The 20,702-nt window shown below is 43.8% G+C and overlaps 2 non-coding genes across 2 annotated transcripts; both read right to left on the minus strand.

Annotated features, from left to right (window-relative positions):
• Nucleotides 1-4,592: 4,592 nt before the first annotated feature.
• TRNAC-GCA (transfer RNA cysteine (anticodon GCA)) lies at nucleotides 4,593-4,664 on the minus strand. Its single transcript has one exon. It is a non-coding gene; the product is annotated as a tRNA-Cys (tRNA).
• A 2,556-nt stretch (nucleotides 4,665-7,220) lies between these two features.
• TRNAC-GCA (transfer RNA cysteine (anticodon GCA)) lies at nucleotides 7,221-7,292 on the minus strand. The gene has a single exon. It is a non-coding gene; the product is annotated as a tRNA-Cys (tRNA).
• Between the last annotated feature and the right edge of the window lie 13,410 nt (nucleotides 7,293-20,702).

Below are 20,702 nucleotides of genomic sequence, written 5' to 3' on the forward strand. Positions count from 1 at the left end.
ATTTGGACCTGGAAATGTTTACCTGTGTTTTTATTTGCTAAGTCTGGCAACCCTACCAATATTCTATTATCTAACCAAAATTTGACACCATCATCAAAGGTTGATCCAAGTATATTTTCTGCCTTAATCCATCTGCCCTCCTGTCCTTTCTGCTCCTCTTCTCTCCATCTCTCCTCTTTCTTCCCAATACATTTTCATCCTCCTTTTTTCCCTGGTGTCTGTATTGTATGGTTAATTTCCTCCACAGTAAATCTACTTTAGTCACAAAAATCAATGGAACACTTTCTCAAAATGGTATCAGTTGGTGGTAAATCTGGATTCAAAACAAAGTCAAGTTACCATCCCACTGGTGTTGGCACTTTCTTAATAACTACATTTCTTTCCAGTATGGGAACCCAAAAGTCAGGAACTTGGGAAGACAGAGAAAGAAAAGTGAGAGGAGAGGAAAGAGAGCCTGTCTGGCCCTGGAGCCTCCCCTCCCACCAGAGACAGGAATACTTTTCATCTAGCTGTTTACACCTCAAGAATTAAATCTAGATAATTGGTCTTTTTTTTTTTTTTAAGAAAAGACAAATTTTATTTTGCAGAAGAGAAGTGGTTTTTTACCCAAAAAAAGGCAGGAGAATCAAGAGAAAGAGATATTAATACACAGAGCTCTTTTGCTAACATTTTTTGAAAACAAAGAATTTCACAAGTGTTCTAATTACTCCTCAACCCGGTAGGTGGTGGGTGGCTTGACTTATTATCATAGATTTACAAAGAGAGAAACAGCTCGGTGGCGGGGAGGGGTTCGCTGGGATTCTGATAGTAGGGTTTAGTGTGTGAGAAAACTGGGCTTTGGGTATGACAGAGCCCAGGCCTTACTGGACCTCTGTAATCACTGCACAGGATGGTATCAGGGTGCGTCCCCTAGGAATCTTCCTTTCATAAGTGACAGAAAATAAGACAAACAGGGAATTTACTGGGTCTCATGACTAAGAAGTCATTTGAGGAGTTTATCCTATTTCAGGCCGTAGGCTTTGGGGTGGCCTATTCTTGCTTCAGGGTCCTAAGCCAATCAGACAGTTGCGTTTCTCTCTCTACAGTAACTGATTAAGGAATGGAGCCACAACCCAAGCACAGCCAATGCTTCTCAAGGGAGTCTTTCTAGTTCTTTTGGAAGATGCAGGCCAGGGTGAACTATTGTGGCAAAGGCTGAAGGGGAAATTGGCAGAGCATCCAGAGTGTTTGCTATACCTGGGGACCCTAGAACCTAGAGCTTGAGGCAAAAGCTTATGTGCTGCTATTTTTTTCAGAAAGTGCAATCCTAGGAAGCAAGAGTGAGGTGAAAGGGAGTGAGGCAGAGAAAGAAGGTGAAGTCCGTGCAAGGACGCATTTCCAAGCTGGCCATTATTTGCTAACAAGTGCAGTTGATTGATTGATCCCGTAAAGCTGTCTCTCAAGAGACTTGCTTGATGTGTGAACTACGGCATCTCAGGACAATCTGTCCCAAGGAAGGGAAGAGAAGGCTTTAGCCCCGAGCTTCTGCGTCTCGTTAGTGAAAGGTTTCCCCGTGGTGCATGAACTCCTCAACTCTTCCAGATTCTGCATGTGGGGGCAGCAGGTGAGGCTCATGACCTCTCACACCTCAAAAGCAAGAGGGAAGCCAAGAGTAGGAGGCAAGAGGCATCCAGCTTGGGCAGATGGAAAGGGACTGCAGGGTATGCGTGGGTGAAGCTGAGTCCGTACATACTTGGTTATCCCCATGGCAGCTAAGTAGAAAAGGTGACAAGGGCCTGAAAACTAGTCAAGACCAAGAGGATCTGAGATGCTGCCGAAGACATGCCTGATACATTTTTAATAAATATTTCCACACGTCCACACATAAAACATATGCTCACGTTTACAAACACAATCACATATAAAAGAGACAACAGCTAGGGCCAGCCTGGTGGTGTAGCAGTTAAGTTCATGAGCATCTTGTCAGCGGCCTGGGGTTCTCAGGTTCAGATCCCTGGCACAGACCTACACACTGCTCATCAAGCCATGCTGTGGCAGCATCCCGTATACAAAGCAGAGGAAGATTGGCACAGATGTTAGCTCAGGGCCAATCTTCCTCACCAAAAAGAAAAAAAAAAGAGACATAGTTAAAAAAAGACAGTGATGGAGATCCAACCAAATTGTATTCCCTCCTATATTCTTTGATATATGTTTAAAGTTTTATACAATAAGGTATTTTGATTTTATAATGGGTAAAGGTCATGTGGATGGTTTTAGAAAGGAAGGCAGACTAGTAAATATCTACTTTTCCAAGCAAAACAAACTGGTAAAAAGGTTATTATTCTGCATTTTATTTGATGGGCATAGACAAAGTTGTCTTCTTCAATAAAAGTCTGAATCTTTTTAAGAGATTGTTTAGAAAAACAGCAACAAGGTCTTTGGGTTTTTTTGGTGAGGAAGATTGGCCCTTAGCTAATATCTGTTTCCAGTCTTCCTCTTTTTGCTTGAGGAAGATTATCCCTGAACTAACATCTGTGCCAGCTTTCCTCTATTTTTTTGTATGAGGGATGCTGCCACAGCATGGCTTCATGAGTGGCGTGTATGTTCACTTCCAGGATCAGAACCTGTAAACCCTGGGCTAACAAAGCAGAGTCCACAAACCTCACCACTATGCCACCAGGCTGGCCCCAGTGAGTTGTTTTTTAAATGTGGGAAGCATAACTGCTTGCCTTATGATAAAATTAGTTTCCAAATAACTTAAAAATACACTTTATATATCTTGCCCCATTCATTTATTCACTTGCTCCATTAGCCAATAGCTGTTCTTCACCAAATACTTTCTGAGCCTCTACTATGAACAAGTATTTGCCAGTCGCTAGTGATAACAAGAAGAATCAAAAAGAATGGCCACCATCTCAGGGCCCATATTGGAGTGGGTAAGACAGGTTATGGAAGAGAAAATTGGTACTCACCAAGCATCCAAATGCTTTCTTGCGTTTCCCAGCCTCCATTGCAATGAAGCTGGAGCCATGTGACCCATTCCACCCAGTGAACTGTGAGCAGAAGTGATGCGTGTCACTCCTGGGCTTAAGGCAGCTACGAACTGATGTGACTCCTCCCAGTTTCTCTACCCATGGAGCAATCCCCCTGGAGGCCACCTTTTGCTAGATGACACATCTACAAGATGGATGAGGACCACCAGACCCTCATCAGATCTTGCATGAATAAGACACAAATCTTTACTGTGTTAAGCTCCTGAGATCCCAGGGTCGTTACCACAGTATAGCCAAGGTTAGCCTGACTAATACATAGACAATTACAATACACCATGTAATAACATAAAAGGGAGGTAAATTCAACGTGCTGTAGAAACAAAGAAAAGGTGAATTAACAAAGCTGGAGTTGCCACTTAGACTTCCAACGCTAAGTCATAATCCCCCTGTGGAGGGGCAGCTTTCCGCACAGCCTGGCCTGAGTACAGACCCTCTCCTTACTCTGGGAGCCACAAAAAACTGACAATCTTATGGGCTACCGTCTTCCAGTAGATATGCCAGAGAAGCACATCCAAATACACTGCCACCAAAACCCAAAGAGAGCCACCAAGGATGCACTCTGCTCTGTGTGGCATCTCTCACATTCAAAGGCATAACCCGACAAGCTCAGACACCGGACCCTTAACACTTTGACAGTGTAGCAGACCCTGAAGTTGTTGCAGTGTTTTTCTTCCACCTCCAATAAGATGCAACAATAAGATGAAATGACAAGGGCATAGCACCTTTGTGGCATTTTCCCCCAAAATCCCTAACCTCAGTCTAGTCGTGAGAAAACATTAGACAAACCCAAAGCCAGGGGCATTCTACAAAATATCTGACCAGGAATTCTCCAAAGTGTTCAGGTTACAAAAAAACACAGGAGAAGACTGAGCAACTGTCAGAGATGGAAGGAAACTAAGGAGACCTTATGACTCATCGCAACATGGTGTCCTGTACTGAATCCTAGAACAGAAAAAAGATAGTAAGTGGAAAAATTAGTGGAATCCGAATGAAGTCCATGGTTTGGTTAATGGTGTTGCACCGATGTATATTTCATAGTTTTGATAAATATGCCACAGTTATGCAAGATGGGAGCATTAGGGGAAGCCAAGGGAGGGGGATATGGGACCTCTCTATACCATCTTCACAGCTCTTCTGTAAATCTAAGACTATTAAAAGATAAAAAGCTTGAAGAAAGGAAGCTGGAAAGGACCTGGTTAATATGATTGCATATACAGAAAAGGAGCAATAAAGGTACACATGAAAAAGCACATGTGTGTGAATTTTTGTTTGTTGGTGTGTCTGTGTGATGGTGTGTGGGTCTGTGTGTTTACGTGATGGAGGGAAATCTGGTGGGGGGGACAGGTGTATGTCTGGGTGTGTGGCTGCATTTGTGTGTGTGTCTGTTGGAGGAAGGGTGAGTTTATGTGAACACATAGCTATACTGTGAGGGAGTTAATGAGTGAGGTGCTTGCAAGAACCTAAAAGTGAGCACGTCCTTAAATTTTGGGCCCGAGGCACCTTGCCTGCCTCCACTAGACTCAGTCTTTTAACAAAGCTCCCAAGAGCAAAAGAATATTGAGGGGGCACCTGGATTTGAACCAGGGACCTCTTGATCTGCAGTCAAATGCTCTACCACTGAGCTATACCCCCTGACAGTAATAAGCTTCACATAAATACTTATTCCACTTTTATGAGTTACATCATGCCTCATAAATACCTTTTGTGGATGAGATTCTTTCTGGATATGAACTCCTCCCCAATTCCCTTCCAGTCACACCACCTCCTGCTTTTCCCAGAGCACATATGCTCACTCTCTTCCCAACACCTAACGCTCAACGCTGTTTTCTCAGTCTAATTCTCCAGTTTTTAATACACCACCCATTGCCCATAAATCTCTGGGCACATGGATGAGTGTTTTAAGTATTATGGGCCACCAGCAAGTACTGGACATGGAGGGAATCGAACTGGGATCCACGAATGGACATCAGAGGTTTGTATACAACTCTGAAATTATAGGCAAATATTGTGTATGTGTATTGTATATTGTGCAGGTTTTCATCAGGTTGTCGAAGGGGACTTCATGCAGGACAAACTGTCTCATTTCACAGTTTAAAAAAAATTTGGACGTTTTAAAGTCCAAAATTCACCTTTGAACCCCTCTGATTCCTATTCCTTTGAGTTTCGACCTGAGGGCTTTTACTCTTGTGTATCTCCAAGATTGGGAAGAAAGGGCAAGGAGATCTCCGTCATTGCAACAAGTTCTCCTCAGAAGGACTGTCGGCCGCCATGGAGCTGAGGAGCAAACAGCAGCCAGAGCTCAGCCCACAGGCTCTGTGAGGGCCCCAGACACATCCCCAGCCTCTCCACTCCGAGGCCTTACAAGACCCTTAGATTTCAGACCCACTATTCCCAGAAACAAACTTGTCATCCTCCTGCCGAAACCTGCATCTCCTCCTATTTTGCCTGTTGTAGCAATAACAGCTCATATTCACTGGGCACTCGCTATGTGCCAGGCATGGTACTAAAACTTCCACCCGCGACATCCCAGGAATCATCAGAAAAATCCCATGACAAAGGTATTATTATTAGCATGTTGATTTTGCAGGTAAGGAAACTGAGGCACAGAGTGGTCACATAGCTAAGAGGTGGTAAGCCGAGGATTCCAGGCTCTGGGCTGAGTGCTGGGCCTGGCTACTTTATCATCTGATCAGCCTCCTCTCTCTCTTGGTTGGTGACACCACTGTGTACTCAGTCATTTGGCCAAAGAACTTAATATGATTCTGGGATTCTCCCACCTGCTCTTCCCCAGTTCCAGTTCATTGCTGGGTACTGTTGGTTTTACCTTTAACGTCACTTAGATCCATCCCCACCCCTATACCGGCAGTGCCACCACCTCCTAAATGGCCTCCCGGCCTCCACCCCTCACATCCATCACCCCACAGCTCCCAGAGCAGCCTGTTTTAAAACCAAGTCTCTCTACATCACTCCCCTTTAAATGCCTTCAGGAAAAACTCCAAGTCTCTTAGCACAACATGCAAAGTTCTTTGCGTTTGGATCCCTATCTGCCTCTTGAGCTTCCACTTCATCTTCATCACTCGCCACATCACATTTCGTGCCCCAGCTGCCTCCAACTGCATCTGTCTGGCTCCAGCCTCTGCCCATGCAGTTTTCTCTGCCTGGAACTCAGCCACCTCTCCCCACACCCCTACCTCCGCTCCACCATCTTTCTGTCCAGTGAGAAATTACTCACCTTTGAAACCCTGATTTGCCATCAGCTCTGCTGGGAGACATGCCTCCACCTCCCCTCCTCCAGACAGAAGCAATCCCTGCGTCCTCTGCATTCCTGAACTTGGCACAGTCCAAGACAGCTCACATCACTCCGACTTCTTTTGTTACAGGCCTGCTTCTTGATTGAGAGCACACTGAGGCCAAGGGCTGTGTCTTATTCACCTCCGGGTGCACACTTTGCACAGTTCTGGCACATGGTAGGTGCTCAGTGTGTGTTGTTCAAGCGGATCTGCGCTGTGGGCAGGAGTTAGACCCAGCTGAGATCTGACCTCTGGCCCAAGTCTGGGTCCTGAATGAAGGCACCCAAGGTGGGGGTGCTGGGCTGCAGAAAATGAATCAGAAGTGGAAAGGTGACAGAAATTAATCAGGCTTTAGAGCAGGAAAAGAGGGCAGTCCCCTAAACTTCAGACCAGTTCATGTTTAACCCCAGCATTGTCTTGTGAATAAAGACACTATTCCCCGACTTTCCCCCGGGCGCGGTCACTAAGTTGCTGGGTTGGCCTTGTAGCCAAAAGGTTCTAAAACTCGATGGACAATCCTAGCACCTTGGGAGCATTGCTAAGTGGAATTTTGTCACAAAGCTTTCAACACTAGGTGAGCAGTATGACTTGTATAAAGAAGTCATTGAGAGTGTGTGCTCTGAATTCTAATCCCGGACCTGCTCTTTGCAGCTCTTTGACCTTGAGCCAATTACTGAGCATCACCAAGTCTCTATCTTCTCATGTAAAATGGAGATAGTGACAATATGTATCTTGTAAAAGTTTGGAGAGAAATGAAGGAGATAATTAACGTAAAGAACCTAGACTGGTGTGTGGCACACACACAAGGGACAATAGTTATTATTCAACCAGCCATGAGCTACAGAAGATAAAGTCAAAGTCAATCTATATTCTTCTGAAGCAAGAAAAACGGATATACAGGGGGCACCTGGATTTGAACCAGGGACCTCTTGATCTGCAGTCAAATGCTCTACCCCTGAGCTATACCCCCAGTTGAAGATGTTTGTTTTTATAATCTATCTCTCTCTCAATCTTCTGGTTCTAAAAACTGATTCAGGGGAGCTGTAGAGAGAAGGCTGCCTGGAAGGAGTCTGGGCGTTACAAGTCTTAGAAGAAGTTTATTATGAAAAAAGACAGGACTCCTGAGAACTAAGTTCTCTGAGCCTAGAAACTCATCTTAGACTTCCGAATTCCCAAAGTCTCTCCCATCCACCACATCTCACATAAAGCAAACCTCAGTTCCAGGTAAAAATCCTCAGGCTTTCCGCAAATGGCTACGTCAACACAACGCAGGTGACTGGATTCCTGTCACGCTGCCCTTAGCCGAGGCTCCCAGCAACTGAGATTCTCATTCCTCTTCATGACTTCACAGAACTGAGCTCATAACTGGCACTCAATAGATATGTGTTGCATTCAGTTGACGCTGGAAAAAAGATATATAAATAATGATTTGTGTGAGACAGCTTTACCAAGTCGTACAAAAACAGATGGTTAGTGAATTATACTCTTGTGTAACATAATTTGCCTTAAACTTGTAATATCGTCAACTCCAAAAGGTCATTGGATGAAGAGAAACAAGGCTCCAAACAAGAGCCTCTTAATCAATTAAAGAAATTATTTATCCTGGTCCTACTATCCTAGATACCTTTTCAACTTCCAAGCACAGCCACAATCGGTGCCACCTGTATTTCTTGGCCTCATAATCATCTCCTCTCGCCCTAATAAATTGTTCAGGTGCTTCTTATGGAAATCTTGCGTGTTTAAACCTGTTGGGAAGTCTCTCTTCTGCCAACTTCCCAAAGCACGTCCATTATTCAGGTCTTTTCAAAGGATCCTAAGTTTGGGATGGTCATTTTGTGTTAGGGTTGTGGTTGGTTGGGAGCCCAGGAGAGGGGAGACTCCGTTCCATTCTTTGTCTCCCCTGCCCCAGGCTGGAATTGAGAGATGAGGAAGGGCACACTTTGCTCATTATCTTTTTCTCACCCTGCACATCAGTGGGAGTTGCGGTTTTGGCAGTAACAGATGCACTGTGTACTTCATAACAAAGAACCTCGGCGTTGGAAGGGATTTAGAGACCATTTCTTCCAACCACTTCTTTTGTAGACTAAGAAACACAGATGGAAGGAAGCTGTGAGCCTTGCTCAAAGTCACAGACATATCAGTAGCAGGATCAGAACCAAGGGTTCACCCCCCTTCCAGCTCCTCAGAGGCAGGGGCCCTTTGGGAGCCCCCAGTGCCTGGAGCAATGCAGGTGCTCAATAAATGTTTGTGGGATAAATGTCGAACTGTAGTTACGCAGAGGTAAACCAAACATTCTGACTTCCTGGGGACTCTCCTGGTTGTAGCTCTGAAGGTCCTGCGTCCCAGGACATCCTTCAGAAAACTGGATTGGGGTTGGTTGGTCACCCTAGATATTGCTTTATATTTTTCTCATCCATAGTATTTCCCAAACCTAATCATTCACTTTCCACTGTCACGATTTTTACCAGTTCCACATACCTCCTGTGCTAGTATTTACTTACTATTTGTCTTGAAATCAACCCACTGTTTTTTATTTAGCCTCATCCTAAACAAAAATATCCTGAAGTCATGCCAATTGTATTTCTTTCTACTGCACATGAAAACAAATATAGAGCTATTGAAATATGTTGAAATTGTATTTAACACATGTTGCGCTTACAACTTTCCATGATTCTAAGCACTTTTCAAATACTAATTCACTTAATCCTTAAAACAATCCAACATGAGAGGAACAGTCATCATCTTTACTTTACAATGAGGAAGCTGAGGCACGGTGAAGTTAAAGAACTTACCCAAGGTCACACAGCTGCTAAATTTGTCCATGTGTCCTGAAAGTCATTTTGGAAACCCTCAGTGGTAACCACAATGTGATGGTTAATTTTATGTGTCAACTTGACTGGGCCACAGAGTGTCCAGACATTCAGCCAAACCTTATTCTGAGTGTGTCCGTGAGAGTTTTTCTGGATGAGATTGATATTTGAATCAGTAGACTGAGTAAAGCAGATTGATCCTCCCCTTTTGGGTGGGCCTCACCTGATCCACTGAAGGCCTGAAAAGAACAAAAAGACTGAATAAGAGGGATTGCCTCCTGCCTAACTGCTTTGAGCTGGGACATTGTCTTTTCCTGCCTTCAAAATCAAATTGGAGGCCGGCCCCATGGCTGAGTAGTTAAAGTTCCTTGCTCTCCACTTCAGCGGCCTGGATTTGTGGGTTCAGATCCCGGGCACGGACATGTTCCACTCATCGGCCATGCTGTGAAGGCACACCACACACAAAATAGAGGAATATTGGCACAGATGTTAGCTCAAGGCTGATCTTCCTTAAGCAAAAAAAAAAAAAGAAAAAAACAGGAGGCTTGGCAACAGATATTAGTTCAGGGTGAATCTTCCTCACCAAAAGAGAAAAAGAAAGAAAAAAAAAAAAGAAAAATCAAATTGAAATATCAGCTCTTCCTGGGTCTCAAGCCTCCTGTGTTTCAGACTGGTACTCACACCATCAGTTCTCCTTGTTCCCAGATCTTTGGACTCAGCTAGAACTACACATCAGCTCTTCTGGGTCTCCAGCTTGCTGCCTACAGATTTGAGGACTTTTCAGCCTCCATAATAAATCTATCTATCTATATACACATCCTGTTGGTTTTGTTTCTCAGGAGAATCTTAATACACACAGCAAACTCTGGGAAGAAAAATTGGACCTGCACCGGCCTTGAGGATACTGTCCACATTTGTTGAGATTTTGAATGTCTCATGAGGCCCAGAAAAGCACCTGCCACAAGATACAGCTTCAATAGTGATGGTTGAATTGACCTGCTGTTGTATTCCTAACTTCTGTTCCTTTCACCATCATGATGTCACATGTGAATTTGTTCTCATTGTCAACATAAGTACAAGTAAAAACTAATAGGTATCTTAATTATAAGGTATACAAGCTATAGGAGCACTAGCCTGCACACCCTTTAAAAGCCATGCATCCTTGGGGGCTGGCCCCGTGGCCGAGTGGTTAGGTTCGCGCGCTCCACTGCAGGCGGCCCAGTGTTTCATTGGTTCGAATCCTGGGTGCGGACATGGCACTGCTCGTCAGACCACTCTGAGGCAGCATCCCACATACCACAACTAGAAGAACCCACAACGAGAAATATACAACTATGTACTGGGGGGCTTTGGGGAGAAAACGGAAAAAATAAAATCTTTAAAAAAAAAAAAAAAAAAGCCATGCATCCTTGGGGCCCCTTGTCTGGGCCACGTGCTAACACTCATGATGATAACAGTCCTGGGCTTAGTCAATCTAGCTGTTTCTTGTGGGAGAGTTAGCTCAGAGACCCTTGCAGTCTGAGGGAATATGGAGGCCCTCCAGTGGGAGCTCTGGTCCTTGGAATGCAGGTCATACAGGGGCAATCCACTTTGGCAAGCATGTAGCCTCTGTTCCTCTGCCTAGTTAAGCAGCTTTTCTCAGGGTCCGTAGCTGGCCACCACTGGACATTCCCTGTAATAACTCCCAATAAACCCGTATGTCTTGTTTGCTGTCTCTGGGTCTTTTCTTCAGTCTCTCTACAACATATCCCACTCTGCTTACCCAACTGGGTGTGCGGCCAAACACAAGCCAAATAATCTAGGCTGAGTTCCCAAGCCTATCACGCAAAGATTTATGTAAGAGGAGAGAGTTACACACAAAACATCTTACAGAGAGAGACCTTGGAAAACTTGTGGCAATTATTCAAAATGTGATCATCCATGGAGTTTTGGAAACTGAGTTTTCCTAATGTTTCCAGATTCCACAGGACTATTTCACCATAGGAATGAATTAGAATGTTAATTTCAGTAATTAGAAGGATTTTCCCTGTTGTATTAAGATATTCCTTCTCAGTTGAAGTCTTTTTCACTTTTTAATCCTTAGTCCCCTCACTATAAAATGGGGATGTTGTAATTAGAAGATCTCCTAAATCTATTCCGATCCCAACGATCTATGACTGACAAATTCAAAATTTAGTTTCTAGTGGGGGACTAGGTCAAAAAGTACAAGTATGGCCAAAAACTAGTGAAAAATGTGATCAACCTGAGTGGGAGATTTCATATACAGTGCAACATAGAAAAGAAAGGGAATATATTACCATGGCCATGAGATTTAACATCAACCCTACAACCTAATTTTTCCTCATTTTATTCTACATGGAATATTTCTTTCTTGTAAATATCTATGCTCTGTGAAAAGATGCTCAACATCACTAAGCATAAGAGAAATGAAAATCAAAACCACAATGAGATATCACCTCACACCCATTACAATGGCCACTATCAAAAAAGCAGAAAATAACAAGTGTTGGCAAGGATGCAGAGAAATTGGAACACTTGTGCAGTGTTGGCAGGAATGTAAAATGGTGCCACCATTATGGAAAACAGTATGGAAGTTCCTCAAAAAATTAAAAATAAAATTATCATATGATCCAGCAATATCACTTCCGGTGTATATCCCAAAAGAATTCAAAGCAGGATCACTAAGAGATATTTGCACACCCATGTTCACTGTAGCGTTATTCACAATAGCCAAGAGCTGGAGGCAACCCAAACATCCATGACAGATGAATGGATAAAGGAAATGTGGCAGATACATACAATAGAATATTATTCAGCCTTTAAAAAGAAGGAAACCCTGCCATTTGCAGCAAGATAGATGGGCGTGGAGAACACTATGCTAAGTGAAATAAGCCAAACACAGGACAAATACCACATGATCCCACTCTTATGAAGAATCTAAAATGGTCCAACTCATAGAATTAGAGAGTAGATAGAATAGTGATTACCAGGGGCTGGATGAAGGGGGACGAGGGGAGGTGTTGGTCAAAGGTACAAAGTTTCGGTTAAGCCAGATGAATAAATTCTGGAGCTCTACTGCACAACACAGGGCCTATAATTGATAACACTGTACTGTGTACTTTAATATTTGCTAAGAGGGTAGATCTTATGTTCAGTGCTCTTACCACACACACACACACTATATACGTGTATGTGTATATATGTATATACAAATAAACAAAAGTTTAAAATAAAGGAGATGAGAAGACACTTTTGGAGGTGAGGTGATGGAAAAGTTTATGGCCTTGAATGTGGTGATGGTGTCATGAGTGTATACTCATTTCCAAATTCATCAACTTGCTGTATGCATTACATACACGACTTTTTTTTATGTCAGTCATACTTTAATAAAGTGGTTAAAAAAAAAGAAAGGAAAAAAGGTGGTTAAGAGCTGTGGTGAGGAAGGAATTAGCATTTAAAGGGTATAGAGTTTCAGTTTTGCAAGATAAAAAAGTTCTAGAGATCTGTTGCACAACAATGTGAATATATTAATGCTAATGAACTGTACGCATAAAGATGACTAGGATAGCAAATTTAATGTGACGTGTTTTTTACAAACAAAAACCAAAAAGCTATGCTCTAATGGTAGAAAGAACTTGAGTAATGATGAAAGCCACCTTAAAAAGCCAAGCACACACTTATTGTAGAAAAGGCTCAAATGCCTCTCACTGCGCCCCAAACGGCAAACCACCATCTGGCGTTCTTCATTCCCCGGATGGTCACTGTGTCATTTATTTTAGCCCCTTTTCATTACCCGCTTCGCAACAAAGCAAAATGAAGCTAATATTACCGTCTGATTTTCTGATCTTAGAAAAGCAGCCTCTGGGTTCAGCCCCGTGGTCAAACCTGCAAATCCACCCATCCCGTGCCCAGGTTTTCCGCTCCGTGGGCATGTGGTGTAGAGAAGTCTCCCAAGTTTTTGTTAAGTCTTCAGCCAGGAAGAAAGTCCGGGACTGGTGCCTGTTAGTTTTATTAAAATTGAGGGTGGCGGGCAGGAAAAAGAATGTCCTGGTCAAAGGGCACCCAAAGGAATGGTCATGGGGAAAATTGGCCAAACGGTATTTTCAGTAATTGCCTTACAGTTTATAGCTCAAATCTTCAAGGGAAACCCATCTGCTCTGCTGTGGTCCTGAGGTCACAGTAAGTGCTGTATTTTACTTTAAAACTCACTGTCTCTTTGAACTTTTCTCTCTTCCCTTCCCTCCTTCTCTCTCTCAAATCCATCCGGATTCCCCTAGGGAATCTAGGGTTCAATTTCTTCTTTAGATGAAACAACAGTCCTTTTACAAGGCACATTCAAACTGCCCAGATTGCAGTGTTTTAGTTCAGAAGTTACAATTTCAGACAGAGATGCGCCTCATTTACAGGAGAATTTGTTCCTTAAGAGTTACCATGTAACACAGTATCAGTGTGTCCTTCCACGAATGCCTGCACTAATTTGTTTCATGAAATATTGTCTTTGCTGGCGTATATGCCCCCTCTTTAAGCTTTCCTAAGAATCTCCGAAAAATTGCCAACCTGCCAAGCTTTTGGCTAGCTCACCGAATACAAGATTATTGGGAAGATAAGGAGAATAGTTTAACTCACAGATGTGGTGGCTTGTATGAAATCAACTTAGCTGAGCTGGACCGTCTCCCAGAATTTCCTTCCCGGCATGGTTCTGGGTTGGGCTGCACCCACAAGAAAGTGTGCAGGGGATGTGAGTGCAAGGCGTGTTTACACTGAGGTGGAGGGTGTTGGGGTCGGTGCCATTACAGTCCACTCACACTCGCTGATCTCGTGGCCCACCTTGTCGGCTTTGGGCAGCCCCAGGCCCACACGTCTGTCCACCTCCCACCGGAACTCCTCCTTAGCCTCTCTGAAGAGGAGGGGAGCTGGACATCCAGACTTAATCTCTCATTTTCTCTCATTTCTCAACGTGAGCAGCAAGCAGAAGGACAGCTTCCGGCCTCCCTTGGGGTCTGTTTTCACTCTTACCATTAACCCTGTCTGCATTCCTTCCTGTCTCCTAGTCCTCACTGTCCATCCATGAGCTTGCTGGTTCACCTCTGTTTAGAGTCACTTTGTAACTGTGTATATCAAACCATAATTTATTACTGCAAATATGGAGTTTTTTCATTTCTCATTAAGCTTTACTTAGCAGTAACTCTGAAAACTTGAAAGCTAAGAATCAGTCCTTTATGGTGGAGGGGGAGGAACACCGGGCTAGTGGTCAACCCCGGCTCCGCTCAGTCGGTCTGACCTTTGAGTAAGGCCCTGAGTCTCTTCAGATCCTCCAACCCTTATCTGCAGGAAGAACTGGAATTGATGACCTCTCAGGATCCCTCCAACTTCAGACACTTCATTCAAAATAAACTTCTAAACAACGCTCTAAACACACTAAGAGAAGCTTCATCTTTAAAGGAGCTGGAAGTTAGTATTTCAGAAGCAAATACTCAGATTTTGATACATTTTCAAAGATATGTCAAACATAGACACAGCTGTATGAAAGCATATTCCAGAATGAAGCTCAAAGCAAATTTAACATTCAGTCACTGTTACTAAATTAACTCTAATTTTTAGCATACTTACTTAAATAGTTTTTGATCTTTTATTTTGATAATCTTGTTTTTTTAATGTATACGGCCTCAATCCTATTCGGAAGTAGGTGAAATACAAACTGTAAGGAAATAATTTAAATATTCTAGTAGCTCTGAAGGAAAACTACTTCAGATTAAAAACCCTTTATTGTGTCACCAACAGCAAGTTAATGCATTATAAAATTAATGTTGCTGGAAGGAATACAGCTCTCCCAGGGCCCTGACTGACTTCTGGGACGTGAATTCAACTTGGGAAAAAAACAAACATAAAGTTTTTGCTGATTTCACCAAGTTCACATAGCATGAAACAGTTTCTGGCTTTGCCTTATCAGAAAACTCCCTCGGCTACCTGGATCCTCCAGTCTACCTGAGCTAATGAATACATAGGCCCAGGCCCCCACTTGGTGTGAGGGATATCGGACACTAATTTCTGCCTGGTCCCCCCAACAAGGGCCAGGGCTGTGTGTGTCGCTTTAACACCAGTCTCTGTGCCCAGGGACTGCCAGATCCCTGCTCCAGAACCAAACCCAGAGGCCAGAGCTCTCTTCCCTAAGGACAGGTGGCCCAGGCGTTGGCTGCCTCCCTTCCCAAACTTCTTGGTATTACCTATGAGTCCATTTCTTGTGGACAAGGAAGGGTAATTCGGAGGGTAAAATTAAGAGCCCAGAGGGCAGAGTCAAGAGCCGTGGAATTACTATTTCCAGACAGTAGCACTGAGACCTAATAGGGGAATTAGCCACATGTGCCTTGCTGGATTTCAGAACTGCTGTGGCCCAGTGGTTGCTGTGTGCCTCCTGTTTTCCATCTTTTTTTTTTTTTTTTATAGATTGGCACCTAGGCTAACCACTGTTGCCAATCTTCCTTTTTTTTTCCTGCTTTATTTCCCAACCTACTCCCCCCCACCCCACCGCCACGATACATAGTTGTATATCTTAGTTGCAGGTCCTTCTAGCTGTGGGATGTGGGACGCCGCCTCAATGTGGCCTGACGAGCAGTGCCATGTCCACGCCCGGGATCTGAACCCTGGGCCGCCGCAGCAGAGTGCGCGAACTTAACCACTCGGCCACGGATCCGGCCCCTGTCTTCCATCTTTTTGAATGGGAGCGTCTATTTAAATGGGAGCATTTATTCTATGCCTGTCCTGCCATAGTGGGACAGATAATCAGTGTCTTCAGTTCCCAGGTCTTCAGTTTGAGAAGGATGGTACTCAGGGAGATGGATTTAAGAAACCACACCCCAGAAGCCTCATCTGCACCTGGACCTCAAGGCTAAGCCTGATTTCATAATGGGATGAGACTTTTGTAGGGACCTGGGAGCAGTGAATGTATTTCACATGTGGGGGAAATGTAAACAATTGCATTCAGAGGACAGATTATGTTTTAAAACATGACCCCAAATTTCTTTATCACTTTTACCATTGAAAGGTGTTGTCTATGTCTCTTCCACTCGATTCTGACCAGGGGTTTGGGAATTTTCCAACCAATAAAGAAAGGCAGAAGTAATGTTGTGTGACTTTCAAGGCTGGGTCAGGAAGGGACATGCAGCTTCACCTGCTTCTCTTGGGATTCTTGCTCTTGGATCCCAGTCACCATGCTGTGAGGAAGCCCAAGCTGCCACATGGAAAGGTCATGTGTCGGTATTCGGGCCAACAGCCCCAACTAAAGTCCAACAAGAAGACATGTGAATGAACAAGTCTTTAGATCATTCCAGCCCTAGCTGTCAAGTCATCCTCAGCCTTCAATCTTCCCAGCTGAGGTCCCTGACAATGTAAAGCAGGGACAAGCCATCTCCACTAGGCCCTTTCCAAACTCCTGACACACACAATTCATGAGCATGGTAATTAGCTATTGCTTGTTTAAGGTTTACTATGGAGCAATAAATAACTGGAACTACCTGTCTCTGCTCCCTGTCACTGCTGTAGCTGTTGGGGCATTCCACCACTTCATGCCTCAACCAGGACTGGAGCTTGCAATGCCCTTGGTCCTGTTCCTTTTCTGTCTTGCTGTCTATCCTGCACCACCATCACAACACATCAGGCTGAGACGCACACCCTGTCTCTCCCCTCACCTGCTCTGATTTTACATGTTAAACTGCACTGCCTTATAAAGGAAACTCGAGATAGTACAAACATAATGGTGAGTAATATGATTATGACCAGGCAATAAATAAGGCAAAGGAAATCCTAATCTGATAGTTGGCACTTGGCAATATGGTCCGGTGAGCTGAGCCTGAGACTTCTGAATTTTTTGTTTTGTTTTTATTTGTCCTACACCTCTGTCTAGAAAGTTGCATTACATCTCCTGTTTCCTGTTGATCTAGGACAAGGACCAATGACCAGTGGATGATGAGCTTCTGACAAACCTCCAGCTTCACTTGGCAGAACTCCAAGCCAGATACCATTGCCTCAGACTCCTCTCTAGGCAAACCAGTATTCTCCACGAGGGAGAGAGTGTAGCCTGCAACAGAACTTTCTCGCACCTTCAAATTTCCTGGTCAGCACCTACCACTCCTCTTACACCCTCAGTCTCAGTCTCCTTTGGGTCTGAGATCTCAAGGCTTCAAGGAAGAGAGATGTTCTGCTCCCGAAATGTGATCTGGCACATAACCCTCTGCCTCTGTTCCCTGCCTCATTCTGCCAGCCAATGCCATCAGCACTCCTCTTATTGAAAAGACACATGTTACATGTGTACTACAATAGTCCTCAAAATAATGACAGCAATGCCAACAAGAAGACCTAGGGCACAGGGAGGAGGGCTGCAGGATTAGATGAAATAACCACTGGATTCCCAAGTGGCCAGCTGATAAGGGATGTGGCAGCAGCTCCTTTTCTCTGGCCTGAGATCTCGGATGTCATATCCTAGAATGGGCTGACGGGGCATCAGTGGAGGGCAATGTGGCACCGGGCAGCGGGTAGTGAAATTAGGAAGAAATAGTGGAAATTAACAGATAGTGGATTCCACAGTCGAGAACTGATTCTTCAGTTTGACATGGTTGGCATACACATTTTAAGTGGAACCTGTTAAAGATCAGATTATTTTGCCATAGACCAAGCCTTTGGCCTCCACAAGGTCTTGAACTTTTATTTGTTTTGCTTTCACTAAGGTTTCTTTACTTTCCAGGAACTTCAGAAGAAGGTTATGTAGGAAGGGAAGGGAAGGAGTGGCAGATCAAGGAGAATGCAAGTCTGACATCCAAACTTTGAAATCCTAAAATATTTTCAGTTATAAAAAGATGCCCCACTTTCAGAATCCAGTTCTGTAAATAGTTTTCAGAAGTCGGGAGACTTGGAGAGGTTTAATTTGGCTGACAAAATTTTCATTCGCCTCTTCCATATTTCATAGTGCCACCCCCTCTGGTTTTCAATCTCTAAAATTCGAAATTAATGTGGACATCTGCTTCTAGCAAATCTAGTCAGAGCTGTCCTGCCACCACCAATTTGCAATGATAAAAATAAGGAAGAAAAAGAAGTAAAAAAGAACAACCCAGCATAGCTTCCAGGAGCCAAAACCTTTCCCAACTCACACCACTCCTTCAACAGCCCCATCCCGCCTCCTCCCGCCATGTCTCAATCTAATGTCATAACTCAACTGCCAAGTATACATAATAGGAAACATTAGCCATAATTCTATTTGTTCTGTAATCATTCAACAATCACCAAGCTTTTGTCAGAATAGACGATGAAAACTTTTTGTGAGTACATACTACATTCGAGGATTCTGCACACCCCCAACCATTGCAGTCACAACATGCTTATCATGAGGAGAATCTAAGTCTGGGGCAGGCTGGCACCTGGCACCTGGCCTGATGATCATTAGGGCTGCCTAACTAGACCGGCTCTAGACCAGCACTGTCCATTGGAAGTGTAATGTGGTCCACAAATGCGAGCTACACATATAATTTTTAATTTTCTAGTAGCCACATTTAAAAAGTAGAAAGAAACAGGTAAAGTTAATTTTCATATTATATTTTTAATGCAATATGTGAAAGATAATATCATTTCAATTTCTAATCAATATGTAAAAAACTATTGAGATATTTTTCATTCTCTTTTTCATTCTAAGTCTTTGAAATCTGGTGTGTATTTACACAATTCAGATTAGCCCCATTTCAGGTCCTCGATAGCAATGTGTGGCTAATAGTTACCTTATTAGACAGCACAGCTGTGTGCAGACAAGCCTGTCCTTATTTTTATGACTAAGTATGTTCCTTTCTAAAAGAAAGTGCCTCTCCTGGGTTAGGCAACTGAATGAGAATCTCTGTTCCCTGAAAGTAGGCTTATGAGGTAAAATACAAGATATCCAGTTAAATTTGAATTTGAGATAAACAACAAATGAATTTTTGTGGTATAAGTATATCCCATGCAATACTTGGGATATACTTATACTAAAAAAAGTTTTTGTTTTTTGTCTGAAATTCAAATTTAACTGGGCTTCCTATATTTTTATTCGGTAAATCTAGCAACCCTGCCTGAAAGGCATTATTAGAATTGAGTCTTTAGCTAAAGGAGAGTATATAGGTGGTGAGTGAACCCTGCTTTCTTTCATCAGGGCCACAATTAAGGTAATGGCAGAGTACATGTCCTCAGATAGTGAGTGCAGGTAGGAAGGGCCAAAGTGTATTCTACCTTGGTCTACCATAGACAGGAATGTACTGGCCATCCCACCAAAAGAAAGATGCAGGAAATGGAAGCAGAGGGAGGAAATATGGCGGGTGCGTGAGAGAGCAACAGATGATTGTGCCCCAGGAAGTCAGGGGCAGGCCTGCTGGCAAAGCCGTTGTATTCAGGGTGAGAAGCGCCATTATCAAGCGTGAGGCACCGAGTGTGAAGGCATCTGCCAGGAGCATGCACAGGCTGAGCAGCAGGTGGTGCTGACTCTGTGGAGCCCATGCCTCTCCACCCTGCTTTCTTCTTCCCTTTCGATGAACTTTACATTGAAAGGGTAATTTTATATCCCATAAGAATAGACATTTTGCAAGACTTCAATCTTAATGTGGCATCTACAGCTTTCCAATTTGCTATGGATTTCTTTACTAATAAAATGACTTTTATTTTATGTACTAACAGCTCTTGCAATGAGTGAGGAAAGAGAAGCATTGAGTTTGTACAATTTATTAGATATTCCTTTGTGTGCTCCAAGTGAGAGGGGTGAAACATGCCCCCCCAAATTCCTGAAATTCCTAAAAGTTCCAAACCAGTAACCTAGTTCAAGCTCAGGAGCATAGGGATTACCAAACTTTGGGGAGATGTGTTTTCAGCTGGGCTAGGTATTGAGCACCTGTGAGGGTCGGAGGTAAGATCCAGCGTGTCTGATACAGTAGGTCAGGGGTTGGGCTCGAGAATTTGAATTTCTAACCATTTCCCAGGTAATGCTAATACGGCTGATCCAGGGACCACACTTTGAGAACTACTGCCTTAGATCATGAGAGAGTTTCCCCATGGATTTAAATAGCACCAGAGGAGCCATTTTGTTCCTCTACAGTTAGAGTTTCCTCGAATTGGAAACGCAGAGAACATAAACTGCATCAGCAGGGGTCCTGTGGGGCCAGTGGCCTCTGTCATGGCTGTTGATTATGAAGCGGAGTGAAGAGGGTTTTCACATGATGAGTCACACGATTTATTTGGAGCCTCTGGAGGTTGGAGCAGGAAGTGTCTCAAAGGTGATCCTCTGAGAACGGGTATCCCAGGCCGGATGCTTCCCGCTTCCTGGTTACTTCTGTTCCCTCCACCCTCCATCATGCATTGTCTTTCCTTCTAATCAGCCCTGAGTTTCCCTAGTTATCTCTCTGCCTCAGCCTCCAGCCAATCCTAGCCTGGCTCACAGGAGGTTTATCTTCCCTGGCCAATCCTCCAGACTAATGGTGCCCAAAAAGCTCATTTCTGGGCGTAGGAACCCCTTCATGCTCTTTTCCTGAGCATGGTGGTGAGGAGACCCCCTTGGTAGCAACACCTTC

This window comes from Equus asinus, chromosome 21 (assembly GCF_041296235.1).
Source record: "Equus asinus isolate D_3611 breed Donkey chromosome 21, EquAss-T2T_v2, whole genome shotgun sequence".
Classification (NCBI taxonomy): Eukaryota; Metazoa; Chordata; class Mammalia; order Perissodactyla; family Equidae; genus Equus; species Equus asinus.